This window comes from Triticum dicoccoides, chromosome 4B (assembly GCF_002162155.2).
Source record: "Triticum dicoccoides isolate Atlit2015 ecotype Zavitan chromosome 4B, WEW_v2.0, whole genome shotgun sequence".
In the NCBI taxonomy this organism is placed as follows: domain Eukaryota; kingdom Viridiplantae; phylum Streptophyta; class Magnoliopsida; order Poales; family Poaceae; genus Triticum; species Triticum dicoccoides.
In genome coordinates this window covers 537,123,717-537,142,990 of record NC_041387.1, presented here as the reverse complement: position 1 = coordinate 537,142,990, position 19,274 = coordinate 537,123,717, and positions in this window count along the sequence as shown.

The window sequence follows — 19,274 nt, the reverse complement described above, 5'->3', positions numbered from 1 at the left end:
TTGTGGATTATTTAAGCTTGCGGGTTGACCTGGAGATGAAGCTAAGAAGAAGATTTTCCCTTTATCTTTGAAGGGAAAAGCATTGGCATTGTATAGGCTATGCGATGATATTGGATCTTGGAATTGGAATCGATTGAAATTGGAATTTCACCAAAAAAAATATCCTATGCATCTAGTTCATCGTGATCGGAATTATATATATAATTTTTGGCCTCGTGAAGGATAAAGTATCGCCCTACCTTGGGGGAGGCTTAAGTCAATGTTATATTCATGCCCCAATCATGAGCTCTCAAGAGAAATTATTATTCAGAATTTTTATGCTCGGCTTTCTCGTGATGATCAATCCATGCTTGATACTTTTTGTACCGGTTCCTTTATGAAGAAGACTATTGAATTCAGGTGGGATATTTTAGAAAGAATTAAACGCAACTCTAAAGTTTGGGAACTAGACGAAGGTAAGGAGTCGGGTATTAAGCTTAAGTATGATTTTGCTAAATCTTTATGAATACCGATGCTTTTCAAAAGTGTAGCACTAAATACGGACTTGACTCTGAGATAGTAGCCTCCTTTTGTGAATCATTTGCTACTCATGTTGATCTCCCTAAGGATAAGTGGTTTAAATATCACCCACCTATTAAAGAAGAAACTAAAGAACCGATAATAGTTAAATATGAAACTATTATCTATAATGTTGATCCAGTTGTTCCTACTGCTTACATTGAAAAACCACCTTTCCCTGTTAGGATTAGGAACATGCTAGAGCTTCAACTATGGTCAATAAAAGCTATATTAAAACACCAAAACCAGATGAACAAATCAAGGTAGAACCTAGTGTTTTTATGGTTAAAGATCTCCTGGTAGAAAATATAGATGGGCATGTTATTTACTTCTGTGATGAAGCTGCTAGAATTGCCAAATCCGATGAAAAAGATAAACATAGACCCATTGTTGGCATGTTTGTTGTCTCAGTTAAAACAGGAGATCACTGTTATCATGGTTTATGTGATTTAGGTGCTAGCGTGAGTGCTATTCCTTTTACCTTATATCAAGAAATTATGAATGATATAGCACCCGCTAAAATAGAAGACATAGATGTTACTATTAAACTTGCTAATAGAGACACCATCACACCATTTGGGATTGTTAGAGATGTTGAAGTCTTGTGTGGGAAAATAAAATATCCTACTGATTTTCTTGTTCTTGGTTCCCCACAAGATGACTTTTGTCCCATTATCTTTGGTAGACCTTTCTTGAACACCATTAATGCTAAAATAGATTGTGAGAAACAAATAGTCAGTGTAAGTTTTGGTGATGAGTCTCATGAGTTTAATTTTTCCAAGTTTAGTAGAAAGCATCATAAGAAAGAGTTGCCTAGTAAGGATGAAATAGTTGGTCTTGCTTCTATTGCCATGCCTCCTACTGATCCACTAGAACAATATTTGCTAGACCATGAAAATGATATGCATTTGCATGAAAGTAATGAAATAGATAAGATTTTCTTCGAACAACGACCTCCGCTTAAACACAATTTGCCTATTGGAACTCTAGGAGGTCCTCCTCCACCTAAAGGTGATCCCATGTTTGAAATAAAACAATTGCTAGACACTTTGAAATATGCTTATCGCGATGAGAAAAATATATATCCTATTATTATTAGTTCTAACCTTTTAGAACATGAAGAAGAGAGATTATTGAAGGTTCTGAAGAAGCACCGAGCTGCCATTGGAATTACTCTTGATGATTTAAAGGGCATTAGTCCCACTCCCTGTCAGCACAAAATTAATATGGAACCTGATGCTAAACCCGTTGTTGATCACCAACAACATTTAAATCCTAAAATGAAAGAAGTGGTAAGAACATAAATACTGAAGCTTCTGGAAGTAGGTATAATCTATCCCATAGCTCATAGTAGATGGGTGAGTCATGTTCATTGTGTCCCTAAAAGGGGAGGTATTACCGTTGTTCCTAATGATAAGAATGAACTTATTCCACAAAGAATTGTTACTGGCTATAGGATGGTAATTGATTTTAGAAAATTAAATAAAGCAACTAGGAAAGATCACTACCCCTTGCCTTTTATTGATCAAATGCTAGAAGGATTGTCATAGCACACACATTTTTGTTTCCTTGATGGATATTCTGTTTTTTCTCAAATACCCGTCTCACAACTTGATCAAGAGTAAACCACATTTACTTGTCCTTTTGGAACTTATGCTTATAGATGAACGCCTTTTGGTTTATGCAATGCACCTGCTACCTTTCAAAGATGTATGACTGCTATATTCTTTGATTTTTGTGAAAAGATTGCTGAGGTTTTCATGGATGATTTTTCCGTTTATGGAACTTATATTGATGATTGCTTAAGCTACCTTGATTGGGTTTTGCAGAGATGTGGGCAAACTAATCTTGTCTTGAATCGGGAGAAGTGCCACTTTATGGTTAATGAAGGTATCATCTTGGTACATACAATTTCTGAATGAGGTATTGAGGTGGATAAATCTAAAGTTGATGCAATTGAGAAAATGCCATGTCCCAAGGATATCAAAGGTCTTCGTAGTTTCCTCGGTCATACTGGTTTCTATTGGAGGTTTATTAAAGACTTCTCTAAAATTTCTAGGCCTCTTAATTATCTTTTACAAAAGGATGTTCCATTGTTTTTGATGATGGCTGTGTAGAAGCCTTTGAAACACTTAGAAAGCCTTAATTTCTGCACTTGTTGTTCAACCACCTGATTGGAACTTGCCTTTTGAAATTATGTGTGATGCTAGTAATTATGCTATTGGTGCCGTTCTAGGACAAAGAGTTGATAAGAAACTAAATGTTATTCATTATGCTAGTAGAACTCTAGACGGTGCTCAATGCAGTTATGCTACTACTGGAAAATACTTTTTAGCAGTGGTGTTTGCTTGTGATAAATTTAGATCTTACATTGTTGATTCTAAATTTATTGTTCACACCGATCATGCTGCAATAAAATATCTTATGGAAAAGAAAGATGCTAAACCTAGACTCATTAGGTGGGTTCTCTTGCTACAAGAATTTGACTTACATATCACTGATAGAAAGGGATCTGAGAACCACGTGGCTGATAACTTGTCTAGGATAGAAAATATTCTTGATGACCCACAACCTATTAATGATAGTTTTCCTGATGAACAATTAGCTGCAATAAATGTTTCTCATAACACTCCTTGGTATGCTAACTATGCTAATTATATTGTTGCAAAATATATACCACCTAGCTTCACATACCAACAAAAGAAAAAAATCTTCTATGATTTAAGACATTACTTTTGGGATGATCCACATCTTTATAAAGAAGGAGTAGATGGTATTATTAGATGTTGTATACCTGAGCATGAACAGGGACAAATCTTACGGAAATGTCACTCCGAAGATTATGGAGAGCATCATGCGGGAGATAGAACTGCTCACAAGGTATTGCAATCTGGTTTTTATTGGCCTACTCTCTTCAAGGATGCCCGTAAGTTTGTTTTATCTGGTGCTGAATGTCAAAGAATTGGCAATATTGGTAAGCATCAGGAAATGCCTATGAATTATTCTCTTGCTGCTGAACCATTTGATGTTTGGGGTTTTGATTACATGGGACCTTTTGCTTCCTATAATGGGTATACACATATTTTGGTTACTGTTGATTATGTTACTAAGTGGGTAGAAGCTATTCCAACCAGTAGTGCTAATCACAACACCTCAATTAAAATGCTTAAGGAAGTTATCTTCCCAAGGTTTGGAGTCTCTAGATATTTAATGACTGATGTTGGTTCACACTTTATTCATGGTGTTTTCCATAAAATGCTTGCTAAATATGACGTTAACTATAAAATTGCATCACCCTATCATCCTCAGTCTAGTGGTCAAGTTGAACTTAGCAATAGAGAAATAAAGTTAATCTTACAAAAAACCGTCAATAGGTCCCAAAAGAATTGGTCTAAGAAATTAGTGTTGGAAATATGCCCTAGACGCAATAATAAATTAGTTATTATTATATTTCCTTGTTCATGATAATCGTTTATTATCCATGCTATAATTGTATTGATAGGAAACTCAGATACATGTGTGGGTACATAGACAACACCATGTCCCTAGTAAGCCTCTAGTTGACTAGCTCGTTGATCAATAGATGGTTACGGTTTCCTGACCATGGACATTGTATGTCGTTGATAACGGGATCACATCATTAGCAAAATGATGTGATGGACAAGACCCAATCCTAAGCCTAGCACAAAGATCGTAGTTCGTATGCTAAAGCTTTTCTAAATGTCAAGTATTATTTCCTTAGACCATGAGATTGTGCAACTCCCGGATACCGTAGGAATGCTTTGGGTGTACCAAACGTCACAACCTAACTGGGTGGCTATAAAGGTGCACTACAGGTATCTCCAAAAGTGTCTATTGGGTTGGCACGAATCGAGACTGGGATTTGTCACTCCGTGTAAATGGAGAGGTATCTCTCGGCCCACTCGGTAGGACATCATCATAATGTGCACAATGTGACCAAGGGGTTGATCATGGGATGATGTGTTACGAAACGAGTAAATAGACTTGCCGGTAACGAGATTGAACAAGGTATCGGTATACCGACGATCGAATATCGGGCTAGTACAATGCCGTTAGACAAAGGGAATTGTATACGGGATCGATTGAGTCCTTGACATCGTGGTTCATCCGATGAGATCATCGTGGAACATGTGGGAGCCAACATGGGTATCCAGATCCCGCTGTTGGTTATTGACCGGAAAACATCTCGGTCATGTTTGTATGGTTCCCAAACCCGTAGGGTCTACACACTTAAGGTTCGATGATGCTAGGGTTATAAAGGAAGTTTGTATGTGGTTACCGAATGTTGTTAGGAGTCCCAGATGAGATCCCGGACATCACGAGGAGTTCTGGAATGGTCTGGAGGTAAAGATTTATATATGGGAAGTCCTGTTTTGGTCACCGGAAAAGTTTTGGGTTTTATCGGTAACGTACCGGGACCACCGGGAGGGTCCCGGAGGTCCACCAAGTGGGGCCACCATCCCCGGAGGGCTGCATGGGCCAAGTGTGGGAGGGGACCAGCCCCAGGTGGGCTGGTGCGCCCCCCCACAAGGGCCCAAGGCACCTAGGGTTTGGGGAGGGGGCGCCTCCACCTGACTTGGGGGGCAAGTTTCCCCCTCTCCCCCCCTTGGCCGCCCCCCTAGATGGGATCTAGGGCTGGCCGCCGCCCCTAGGGGTGGAAACCTAGGTGGGGGCGCAGCCCCCTCTCCCCCTATATATAGTGGAGGCAAAGGAGTAGCCCAACACACACAGTTCTTCTCCTGTTGGCGCAGGCCTACCTCTCTTTCTCCTCATATCTCGCGGTGCTTGGCGAAGCCCTGCAGGATTACCACGCTCCTCCATCACCACCACGCCATTGTGTTGCTGCTGGATGGAGTCTTCCTCAACCTCTCCCTCTCTCCTTGCTGGATCAAGGCATGGGAGACGTCACCGGGTTGTACGTGTGTTGAACACGGAGGTGCCGTCCGTTCGGCACTAGGATCTCCGGTGATTTGGATCACGACGAGTACGACTCCTTCAAACCCGTTCTCTTGAACACTTCCGCTTAGCAATCTACAAGGGTATGTAGATGCACTCTCCTTCCCCTCGTTGCTGGTTTCTTCATAGATAGATCTTGGTGACACGTAGGAAAATTTTGAATTTCTGCTACGTTCCCCAACAGTGGCATCATGAGCTAGGTCTATTGCGTAGATTCTTTGCACGAGTAGAACACAAAGTAGTTGTGGGCGTTGATTTTGTTCAATATGCTTACCGTTACTAGTCCAATCTTGATTCGGCGGCATTGTGGGATGAAGCGGCCCGGACCGACCTTATACGTACACTTACGTGAGACAGGTTCCACCGACTGACATGCACTTGTTGCATAAGGTGGCTAGCGGGTGCCAGTCTCTCCCACTTTAGTCGGATCGGATTCGATGAAAAGGGTCCTTATGAAGGGTAAATAGCAATTGACATATCACGTTCTGGTTTTTGCGTAGGTAAGAAACGTTCTTGCTAGAAACCCATAGCAGCCATGTAAAACATCAAACAACAATTAGAGGACGTCTAACTTGTTTTTGCAGGGTATGCTATGTGATGTGATATGGCCAAGAAGAATGTGATGAATGATATGTGATGTATGAGATTGATCATGTTCTTGTAATAGGAATCACGACTTGCATGTCGATGAGTATGACAACCGGCAGGAGCCATAGGAGTTGTCTTTATTTATTGTATGACCCGCGTGTCATTGAACAATGCCATGTAATTACTTTACTTTATTGCTAACCGGTAGCCATAGTAGTAGAAGTAATAAGTTGGCGAGACAACTTCATGGAGACACGATGATGGAGATCATGATGATGGAGATCATGGTGTCATGCCGGTGACGATGATGATCATGGAGCCCCGAAGATGGAGATCAAAAGGAGCAAAATGATATTGGCCATATCATGTCACTATTTTGATTGCATGTGATGTTTATCATGTTTCTACATCTTATTTGCTTAGAACGACGGTAGTAAATAAGATGACCCCTCATTAAAATTTCAAGAAAGTGTTCCCCCTAACTGTGCACTGTTGCGAAAGTTCGTCGTTTCGAAGCACCACGTGATGATCGGGTGTGATAGATTCTTACATTCACATACAACGGGTGTAAGCCAGATTTACACACGCGAAACACTTAGGTTAATTTGACGAGCCTAGCATGTACAGACATGGCCTCGGAACACAAGAGACCGAAAGGTCGAGCATGAGTCATATAGTAGATACAATCAAATGAAGATGTTCATCGATGATGACTAGTCCGTCTCACGTGATGATCGGACACGGCCTAGTTGACTCGGATCATGTAATCACTTAGATGACTAGAGGGATGTCTATCTGAGTGGGAGTTCATGAGATGAACTTAATTATCCTGAACATAGTCAAAAGCCCTTTGCAAATTATGTCATAGCTCGCGCGTTAGTTCTACTATTTTAGATATGTTCCTAGAGAAAATATAGTTGAAAGTTGACATTAGCGATTATGCGGACAGTAGAAAGCTTATGTCCTTAATGCACCGCTTAGTGTGCAGAACCCCAAATGTCGTCTGTGGATGTTGCGAACATCGGACATACACGTCTTGATAACAACGTGATAGTTCAGTTAAATTGTTTAGAGTAGAGGCACCAAAGATGTTTTTGAAACGTCGCGGAATATATGAGATGTTTCGAGGGCTGAAATTGGGATTTCAGGCTCGTGCCCACGTCAAGAGGTATAAGACCTCCGACAATTTTCTTAGCCGGCAAACTAAGGGAGAAAAGCTCAATCATTGAGCTTGTGCTCAGATTGTCTGAGTGCAACAATCACTTGAATCGAGTGGGAGTTGATCTTCCAGATGAGATAGTGATGTTTCTCCAAAGTCATTGCCACCAAGCTGCTAGAGCTTCGTGATGAACTATAACATATCATGGATAGATATGATGATCCTTGAGGTATTCGCGATGTTTGACACCGCGAAAGTAGAAATCAAGAAGGAGCATCAATTGTTGATGGTTGGTGAAACCACTAGTTTCAAGAAGGGCAAGGGCAAGAAGGGATACTTCATGAAACGACAAATTAGCTGCTGCTCTAGTGAAGAAACCCAAGGTTGAACCCAAACCCGAGACTAAGTCCTTCTGTAATTAGGGGAACAACCACTGGAGCAGCATTACCCTAGATACTTGGTAGATGAGAAGGCTGGCAAGGTCGATAGAAGTATATTGGATATACATTATGTTAATGTGTACTTTACTAGTACTCCTAGTAGCACCAGGGTATTAAGATACCGGTTCGGTTGCTAAGTGTTAGTAACTCGAAATAAAAGAGCTACGGAATAAACGGAGACTAGCTAAAGGTGAGCTGACGATATGTGTTGGAAGTATTTCCAAGTTTGACGTGATCAAACATCGCACGCTCCCTCTACCATCAAGATTAGTATTAAACCTGAATAATTGTCATTTGGTGTTTGCGTTGAGCATAGACATGATTGGATTATGTCTATCGCAATACGGTTATTCATTTAAGGAGAATAATGGTTACTCTATTTATTTGAATAATACCTTCAATGGTCTTGCACCTAAAGGAATGGTTTATTGAATCTCGATCGTAGTGATACACATGTTCATGCCAAAAGATATAAGATAATAATGATAGTACCACTTACTTGTGGCACTGCCATGTAAGTCATATTGGTATAAAACACATGAAGAAGCTCCATGTTGATGGATCTTTGGACTCACTCATTTTTGAAAAGTTTGAGACATGTGAACCATGTCTATTGGTGTATACGCATGAAGAAACTCCATGTAGACGGATCGTTTGGACTCACTTGATTTTGAATCACTAGAGATATGCAAATCATACCACATAGGCAAGATGACTGAAAAGCCTCGTTTTCAGTAAAATGGAAATAGATAGCAACTTGTTGGAAGTAATACATTTTGATGTGTGCAGTCCAATAAGTGCTAAGGCACGCAATGGATATTGTTATGTTCTTACTTCACGGATGATTTGAGTAGATACTGAGTATATTTACTTGATGAAACACAAGTCTGAATTATTGAATGGTTCAAGTAATTTCAGAGTGAAGTTGAAGATCTTCGTGACAAGAGGATAAAATGTCTATGATATGATCATAGAGATGAGTATCTGAGTTACGAGCTTTGGCACGCAATTAAGACATTGTGGAAATTGTTTCACAATTAATACCGCCTGGAACACCAAAGTGTGATGGTGTGTCCGAACATCATAGTTGCACCCTATTGGATATAGTGCGTACCATGATGTCTCTTATCGAATTACCACTATCGTTCATGGGTTAGGCATTAGAGACAACCACATTCACTTTAAAATAGGGCACCACGTAGTTCCTTGAGACGACACCGTTTGAACTATGGTTTGGAGAAACCTAAGTTGTCGTTTCTTGAAAGTTTGGGGCTGTGACACTTATGTGAAAAAGTTTCATCATGATAAGCTCGGACCCAAAACGGATAAATGCATCTTCATAGGATACCCAAAATGGTTGGGTATACCTCCTAATTCAGATCCAGAAGCAAAAGTGATTGTTTCTAGAAATGGGTCCTTTCTCGAGGAAACGTTTCTCTCGAAAGAATTGAGTGGGAGGATGGTGGAGACTTGATGAGGTTATTGAACCATCACTTCAACCAGTGTGTAGCAGGGCACAGGAAGTTGTTCCTGTGGCACCTACACCAATTGAAGTGGAAGCTTATGATAGTGATCATGAAGCTTCGGATCAAGTCACTACCGAACCTCGTAAGACGACAAGGACGCGTACTACTTCAGAGTGGTACTGTCTTGAAGGTCATGTTGCTAGACAACAATGAACCTATGAGCTATGGAGAAGTGATGTTGGGCCCAAATTCCGACAAATGGTTAGAAGCCGTGAAATCCGAGATAGGATCCATGTATCAGAACAAAGCATGGACTTTGGTGGACTTGCCCGATGATCGGCAAGCCATTGAGATAAATGGATCTTTAAGAAGAAGACGGACGTGGACGGTAATGTCACCGTCTATGAAGCTCGACTTGTGGCGAAGAGTTTTTCACAAGTTCAAGGAGTTGACTACGATGAGATTTTCTCATCCGTAGCGATGCTTAAGTCCGTCGAAATCATGTTAGCATTAGCTGCATTTATGAAATCTGGCAGATGGATGTCAAAACGAGTTTCCTTACCGGTTTTCGTAAGGAAAGGTTGTATGAGATACAATCAGAAAGGTTTTGTCGATCCTAAGGATGCTAAAAGGTATGCTAGCTCCAGCGATCCTTCCATGGACTAGAGTAAGCATCTCGGAAATGGAATATACACTTTGATAAGATGATCAAAGATTTTGGGCTTATACAAAGTTTATGAGAAACTTGTATTTCCAAAGAAGTGAGTGGGAGCACTATAGAATTTCTGATGAGTATATGTTGTAAACATATTGTTGATCAGAAATGATGTAGAATTTCTAGAAAGCATATAGGGTTATTTGAAAAGTGTTTTTCAAGGGAAAACCTGGATTAAGCTACTTGAACATTGAGCATCAAGATCTATAAGGATAGATCAAAAATGCTTAATGGTACTTTCAAATGAGCATATACCTTGACATGATCTTGAAGGTGTTCAAGATGGATCAGTCAAAGAAGGAGTTCTTGCCTGAGATGTAAGGTACGAAGTTAAGACTTAAAGCTCGACCACGGCAGAATAGAGAAAAAGGACGAAGGTTGTCCCCTATGCTTTAGACGTAGGCTCTATAGTATGCTATGCTGTGTACCGCACCGGAAGTGTGCCTTGCCATGAGTCAGTCAAGGGGTACAAGAATGATCCAGGAATGGATCATTGGACAGCGGTCAAAATTGTCCTTGGAGTAAATAAGGACATGTTTCTCGATTATGGAGGTGATAAAGAGTTCGGCATAAAGGGTTACATTGATGCAAGCTTTAACACCTATCCGAGTGACTCTGAGTAGCAAACCGGATACGTATAGTGGAGCAACCATTTGGAATAGCTCCAAGTGGAGCGTGGAAGCAACATTTACAATATGACCTAGAGATTTGCGAAGTACATACGGATCTGAATGTTGCAGACCCGTTGACTAAAACCTCTCTTACAAGCAAAACATGATCAAACCCCAGAACTCATTGAGTCTTAATTACATGATGATGTGAACTGGTTTAGTGACACTAGTAAACTCTTTGGATGTTGGTCACATGGCGATGTGACCTGTGAGTGTTAATCACATGGCGATGTGAACTAGATTATTGACTCTAGTGCAAGTGAGAGACTGTTGGAAATATGCCCTAGAGGCAATAATAAATTAGTTATTATTATATTTCCTTGTTCATGATAATCGTTTAATATCCATGCTATAATTGTATTGATAGGAAACTCAGATACATGTGTGGGTACATAGACAACACCATGTCCCTAGTAAGCCTCTAGTTGACTAGCTCGTTGATCAATAGATGGTTACAGTTTCCTAACCATGGACATTGTATGTCGTTGATAACGGGATCACATCATTAGCAGAATGATGTGATGGACAAGACCCAATCCTAAGCCTAGCACAAAGATCGTAGTTCGTATGCTAAAGCTTTTCTAAATGTCAAGTATCATTTCCTCAGACCATGATATTGTGCAACTCCCGGATACCGTAGGAATGCTTTGGGTGTACCAAACATCACAACGTAACTGGGTGGCTATAAAGGTGCACTACAGGTATCTCCAAAAGTGTCTGTTGGGTTGGCACGAATCGAGACTGGGATTTGTCACTCCGTGTAAACGGAGAGGTATCTCTAGGCCCACTCGATAGGACATCATCATAATGTGCACAATGTGACCAAGGGGTTGATCACGGGATGATGTGTTAGGAACGAGTAAAGAGACTTGCCGGTAACGAGATTGAACAAGGTATCAGTATACCGACGATCGAATCTCGGGCAAGTACAATACCGTTAGACAAAGGGAATTGTATACGGGATCGATTGAGTCCTTGACATCATGGTTCATCCGATGAGATCATCGTGGAACATGTGGGAGCCAACATGGGTATCCAGATCCCGCTGTTGGTTACTGACCGGAGAATGTCTCGGTCATGTCTGCATGGTTCCCGAACCCGTAGGGTCTACACACTTAAGGTGCGATGACGCTAGGGTTATAAAGGAAGTTTGTATGTGGTTACCGAATGTTTTTCGGAGTCCCGTATGAGATCCCGGACGTCACGAGGAGTTCCGGAATGGTCCGGAGGTAAAGATTTATATATGGGAAGTCCTGTTTTGGTCACCGGAAAATTTTCGGGTTTTATCGGTAACGTACCGGGACCACCGGGAGGGTCCTGGGGGTCCACCAAGTGGGGCCACCATCCCCGGAGGGCTGCATGGGCCAAGTGTGGGAGGGGACCAGCCCCAGGTGGGCTGGTGCGCCCCCCCACAAGGGCCCAAGGCGCCTAGGGTTTGGGGAGGGGGCGCCTCCACCTGACTTGGGGGGCAAGTTTCCCCCTCTCTCCCCCTTGGCCGCCCCCCTAGATGGGATCTAGGGCTGGCCGCCGCCCCTAGGGGTGGAAACCTAGGTGGGGGCGCAGCCCCCTCTCCCCTATATATAGTGGAGTCAAAGGAGCAGCCCAACACACGAAGTTCTTCACCTGTTGGCGTAGCCCTACCTCTCTTTCTCCTCATATCTCACGGTGCTTGGCGAAGCCCTGCAGGATTACCACGCTCCTCCATCACCACCACGCCGTTGTGCTGCTGCTGGATGGAGTCTTCCTCAACCTCTCCTTCTCTCCTTGCTGGATCAAGGCATGGGAGACGTCACCAGGCTGTACGTGTATTGAACGCGGAGGTGCCGTCTGTTCGGCACTAGGATCTCCGGTGATTTGGATCACGACGAGTACGACTCCTTCAACCCCGTTCTCTTGAACGCTTCCGCTTAGCGATCTACAAGGGTATGTAGATGCACTATCCTTCCCCTTGTTACTGGTTTCTCCATAGATAGATCTTGGTGACACGTAGGAAAATTTTGAATTTCTGCTACGTTCCCCAACAATTAGATGATGCACTTTGGGCTTATAGAAGAACATATAAAAATCCTATGGGTATGTCTCCTTATAAAATGGTTTATAGAAAAGCTTGTCATTTGCCTCTTGAGTTAGAACATATAGCATACTAGGCAATTAAAGAACTCAAGTATGATTTCAAACTTGCCGGTGAAAAGATGTTATTTGATATTAGCTCATTAGATGAGTGGAGAACCCAAGCTTATGAAAATTCCAAACTATTTAAGGAGAAATTCAAAAGATGGCATGATAAGAGAATCCAAAAGCATTAGTTTAAAGTTGGAGAATATGTTCTTTTGTACAACTCTCGTTTCAGATTCTTTGCAGGCAAACTTCTCTCCAAATGGGAAGGACCGTATGTTATTGAAGAGGTTTATCGATCTGGAGCCATCAAAATAAATAATGCCGAAGGTACTAACCCTAAGATTGTCAATGGGCAAAGAATAAAACATTAAATCTTAGGTACGCCCATTAATGTTGAAAGCAATATTATCCAAACTATGACACCAGAAGAACACATAAAAGAAACCTTCCGGAACACTCCAGAATAACTAAAAAGAAGGAGGTACGTGATACGGTAAGTAAACGGACTCCGAAAAATCCGCAAAAATATTTTCTGTCAGTTTTGGAATATATTAAAAATTAGGAAAATAAGAAACAACCAGGAAGGTAACCCTGGTGAGCAAAAGACACCAGGGCGCGCCTGGCAAGCCAAACACGCCTAGGTGGGTTGTGCCCACCTCGGGTACCTTCCAGACTCCGTTTTTTCTTCCGTTTGCTTGTATTCCAAGATAAAAAACTATTTATACCCACCCGAACCTATTGACCTCCGCACCACCGAGAAATCTTCTATTTTCTTTTCTCGCTGTTTTCTGTCAGATTTGTCAAGTCTGGCATCATGTCTTCCCCCTCCTCCAATGATTAAGAAGGCGATGCTTGGTTGCTTCAGGTGGAGTCCATGGCAGAGGGAGTTGAAGAGGTCACTATGGAGTAATATGAGGGAGACTCGCTTGGAGTTCACCCTCTGACCTCTAAGAGAAGCACTCAAAGATATACTGTACAAACTTACCACTTCATCACCACCATCTCTGTCTTCATCACCAAAGGAGACTTGAGTATCGGGTATGGGCACTCCCCTTGGCCAAGCTTGGGGGAGGTGCCCCGGTATCGTATCACCTCCATTATCTTTTACCTTTACTTATCTTAGTTCAATCCATAGTTATCTTTTGCTTTAGATGAATAAAAGTTTAGTTTGATCCTTTCTTTTCGAGTGTTTGCTTAGTGATCTATCCTTGTAATTGTGTGCGAGATTTATAATAAAGTTTAGTTTGAGTTTTGTTTTCTTTACTTCCATGTTTAATAAAAAGAAAGGACATGAATGAAAAAGATCATACACTAACCTTATGGTAAGTAATGACATCACATAAGGAAGAGTATAAGTAGAAAATTTAATTGGAGATTTACAAACATAGCATTGGTCAATGATGCAATTCATGAAATAATTAATAAGGGAGGAGAAGATTCAGATGCAAATATACTATCTTGGACATATTTTGCGATTGTGAGCCCCCATCAAAATATTATATGCCAAAATTGTTGATATTGGACAAGGAAGAGAACATAATGATTTATTGTTGGGGAATGTTGCATGGAAAACAAAAAAAATTCTACGCGCACACAATGATCTATCCATGGAGATGCATAGCAACAAGAGGGAGAGTGTGTCTATGTGCCCTCGTAGACCGTAAGCGGAAGCGTTTCACAACGCGGTCGATGTAGTCAAACTTTCTTCGCGATGCACCGATCGAGTACCGAACGTACGACACCTCCGAGTCTGCACACGTTCAGCTCGATGACGTCCCCCGCTTTCTTGATCCAGCAAGATGTCGAGGTAGTAGATGAGTTCCATCAGCATGACGGCGTGGTGACAGTGATGGTGAAGTGATATCCGCAGGGCTTCGCCTAAGAACTACGAAAATATGACCGAGGGAGTAAACAGTGGAGGGGCGCCGCACACGGCTAGGCAATTATCCGGTGTGTGCTAGGAGCGCCCCCACATATATATATATATGTGGGAGGGGGAGGTTAGAGGCTAGGATGCACCCCAAATAGGACTGAATCCTACTTGGGCTCCTCCCAAGCCGCGTGTGAGGGAGTCCTGGATTAAGGGTTCCTCGGACAGCCGGACTATATGTGTATGCCGGACTGTTGGGCTATGAAGATACAAGATAGAAGACTTCGTCCCGTGTCCGGGTGGTACTCTCCTTTGCGTGGATGGCAAGCTTGGCGATTCGGATGTGTAGATTCCCTTCTCTGTAACCGACTCTGTGTAACCCTAGCCCCCTCCGGTGCCTATATAAGCCGGAGGGTTTAGTCCGTAGGACAAGGACAATCATAATCATAGGCTAGCTTCTAGGGTTGGCCTCATCTATCTCATGGTAGATCAACTCTTGTAATACTCATATCATCAAGATCAATCAAGCAGGAAGTAGGGTATTACCTCCATAGAGAGGGCCCGAACCTAGGTAAACATTGTGTCCCCCGCCTCCTGTTACCATTAGCCTTAGACGCACAGTTCGGGACCCCCTACCCGAGATCCGCCGGTTTTGACACCGACATTGGTGCTTTCATTGAGAGTTCCATTGTGTCATCATCATAAGGCTTTATGGCTCCCTCAATCATCTACAACAATGTAGTCCAGGGCGAGACTTTTCTCCCCGGACAGATCTTCGTATTCGGCGGCTTCGCACTGCGGGCCAACTTGCTTTGCCATCTAGAGCAGATCGATAGCCATGCCCCTGGCCATTAGGTCAGGTTTGGAAGTTTGAATTACATCGCCGACATCCGCGGATACTTGATCTTCGACGGATTCGAACCCACGACAGTCGCTCCCTGCAGCCACGATGAACATGACTTAAATCTGTCATCGGACTATGCTCAGGAGACAACACCTGTGGCTGTCCTGGTGTTAGATCCAGAACAAATTGCACCGTCCGCGGACGGGGGGCTGGACCCCACCATGGAAGTCGCACACTCTACGGCGCTTGAGCCGAACACAGATTCAACCCCTAGCGAGGCCTGCGCCATTGGACCCTCGGACTCGACTCCGGATATAGGTTCCAAACCGCGTGTGTCCGCGCCCGTCGAATCTGATTGGGCGCCGATCTTGGAGTTCACCTTCGCGGACATCTTTCAACACTCGCCCTTGGGCGATGTGTTAAATTCATTAAGATCTCTCTCCTTGTCAGGAGATTCTTGGTTGAACTATGTCCGGCTTGAGTGGGAAGCAGACGACAAAGAATTTCGCTGCCCACCCACCACCCACTTGATAGCCACTGTCGACAACTTGACCAACATGCTAGACTTCGACTCCGAAGACATCGAAGGTATGGACGATGATGCGGGAGAAGAAGAGGAACCACCGCCCACAGGGCGCTGGACAGCCACCTCGTCATATGACATTTACATGGTGGATACCCCCAAAGAATATAATGGTGAGGACAAAAGGATACAGGTGAGGACAAACCTCCCGAAAAGCAGCCGAAGCACCAATGTCAGCAGCGCCGCTCTAAACCACGCCATAGCAAAAACAACGATATCGGCACCAGAGACAATAGCACTCTGGATGACGCCGAAGACAAAAACAACCCCACCAAGCCAAGCCTCGAACAGGCCGGTCGGGAGAACGGGCAAGCCAGCCCCGAAAAACAGGCAATGGATGAAGATTCGGAGGATGACAATTACATGCCCCTCTCCGAAGATGAGGTGAGCCTCGGCGACGAAGAAGTTATCATGCCTGAGGATCCCATCGAGCAGGAGCGCTTCAAGCGCCGGCTTATAGCCACTATGAAGAGCCTGAAGAAAAAACAGCAGCAGCTTCAAACTAATCAAGATCTGCTCACTGATAGATGGACCGAGGTCCTGGCAGCCGAAGAATATGGACTCGAGCGCCTAACCAAAAGCTACCCAAAGCGCAGGTTGTTGCCTCAATTCGATGATGAAGCACTGGAGCCTAAACTACCAGCACATGATGTGGTTGACCGACCACCGCGTGGCCGAGACAAATTGGCACATCAACCCGAACACCAGCCCGCACCACGTCACCGAACAAATAGAAACACAAAAGCTCAGGGGCATACAAATGACCTGCGGCACACCTTGGAAAAGAGAGCAGGTCAGCCCAGATCGATCTACGGACCGCGGGGGCATGCCCCACCGCGCGACAACGGACGCCACACCAGATATAATAAAAACCAACCTGTCCGGGCTGAATACCTCAGACTAGCTCCATCTGAAATGTGTCGCGACGTAGCCCGACATAGAGGCGCCGCACCCCCCCTATGCTTCACTGATGAAGTAATGGAACATGAATTCCCAGAAGGGTGTAAACTCGTAAACATCGAATCGTATGATGGGACAACAGATCCTGTGGTGTGGATCGAAGACTTCCTTCTCCACATTCATATGGCCCGCGGTGATGATCTCCATGCCATCAAGTACCTCCCACTAAAACTCAAGGGACCATCTCGACACTGGTTGAATAGTCTGCCTGAAAACTCCATTGGCAGTTGGGAGAACCTGGAAGACGCATTCCTTGACCACTTTCAGGGTACTTATGTACGACCTCCGGACGCTGATGACTTAAGTCATATAACACAACAGCCCGGAGAGTTAGCCAGGAAATTCTGGACTAGGTTCTTAACTAAAAAGAACCAAATCGTCGACTGTCCGGATGTTGAAGCCCTAGCGGCCTTTAAGCATAATATCCAGGACGAATGGCTTGCCCGACACCTCGGACAAGAGAAGCCGAGATCCATGGCAGCCCTTACGACGCTTATGACCCGCTTTTGTGCGGGCGAGGACAGCTGGCTAGCTCGTAGCAACATCACCTCAAGTAAACCTGGAAATTCTAAATCCAGAGACGACAACGGCAAGCTCCGAAGCAGTGATAACCCACAAGTGTAGGGGATCGCAACAGCTTTCGAGGGTAAAGTATTCAACCCAAATTTATTGATTCGACACAAGGGGGGCCAAAGAATATTCTTGAGTATTAGCAATTGAGTTGTCAATTCAACCACACCTGGATAACTTAGTATCTGCAACAACATATTTAGTAGCAAATTAGTATGATAATAATGGTAACAGTAGCAACAGTAAAGATAGTAATAGCAATATTTCTGGTGTTTTGTAGTGATTGTAACAGTAGCAACGGAAAAGTAAATAAGCGGAGAACAATATATGAAAAGCTCGTAGGCAATGGATCATTATGTCGGATGCGATTCCTCATGTAATAGCTATAACATAGGGTGACACAGAACTAGCTCCAATTCATCAATGTAATGTAGGCATGTATTCCGTAAATAATCATACGTGCTTATGGAAAAGAACTTGCATGACATCTTTTGTCCTACCCTCCCGTGGCAGCGGGGTCCTAGTGGAAACTAATGGACATTAAGGCCTCCTTTTGATAGAGAACCGGACCAAAGCATTAACACATAGTGAATACATGAACTCCTCAAACAATGGTCATCACCGAGAAGTATCCCGATTATTGTCACTTCGGGGTTGTCGGATCATAACACATAATAGGTGACTATAGACTTGCAAGATAGGATCAAGAACACACATATATTCATGAAAACATAATAGGTTCAGATCTGACATCATGGCACTCGGGCCCTAGTGGCAAGCATTAAGCATAGCAAAGTCATAGCAACATCAATCTCAGAACATAGTGGATACTAGGGATCAAACCCTAACAAAACTAACTTGATTACATGGTAAATCGCATCCAACCCATCACCGTATAGCAAGCCTACGATGGAATTACTCATGCACGGTGGTGAGCATCATGAAATTGGTGATGGAGGATGGTTGATGATGAGGACAGTGACGAATCCCCCTCTCCGGAGCCCCGAACGGACTCCAGATCAGCCCTCCCGAGAGAGATTAGGGCTTGGCGGCGGCTCCGTGTCGTAAAACGCGATGAAACTTTCTCTCTGTTTTTTTCTCCGTGAGACAGAAAATATAGAGTTGGAGTTGAGGTCGGTGGAGGTCCAGGGGGCCCACGAGATAGGGGGGCGCACCCTACAGGGGGGGCGCGCCCCCCTGTCTCGTGGACAGGCCCTGGCCCCCCCTGGTGTATTTCTTTCACCCAGAAATTCTTATTAATTCCAAAAGGTGCCTCCGTGGATTTTCAGGACATTCCAAGAACTTTTCTTTTCTACACATAAAACAACATGATGGCAGTTCTGCGGAAAACGGCGTCAGTCCGGGTTAGTTTCATTCAAATCATGCAAGTTAGAGTCCAAAACAAGGGCAAAAGTGTTTGGAAAAGTAGATACGTTGGAGACGTATCACGCAGCAAACACAAACGTCGAAACAACGGCGATAGAGCCGAAGACACAGCTGTCAACGCCGGATTCAGTGGCTCTAAGACCAGTCAAAGGAAGAAACCATTCAAAAGAAACAATCCGGGCATGTCCAGTCTAGACCGCATACTCGACCGACCATGTCAAATTCACGGCACCCCTGGTACACCAGCTAATCATACTAATAGAGAATGTTGGGTCTTCAAACAGGCCGGCAAGTCAAATGCTGAAAGCAAGGAGAAGGAGTCGCAAAGCGATGACGATGACGAGGAGCCCCGACCACCAAAGACAGGAG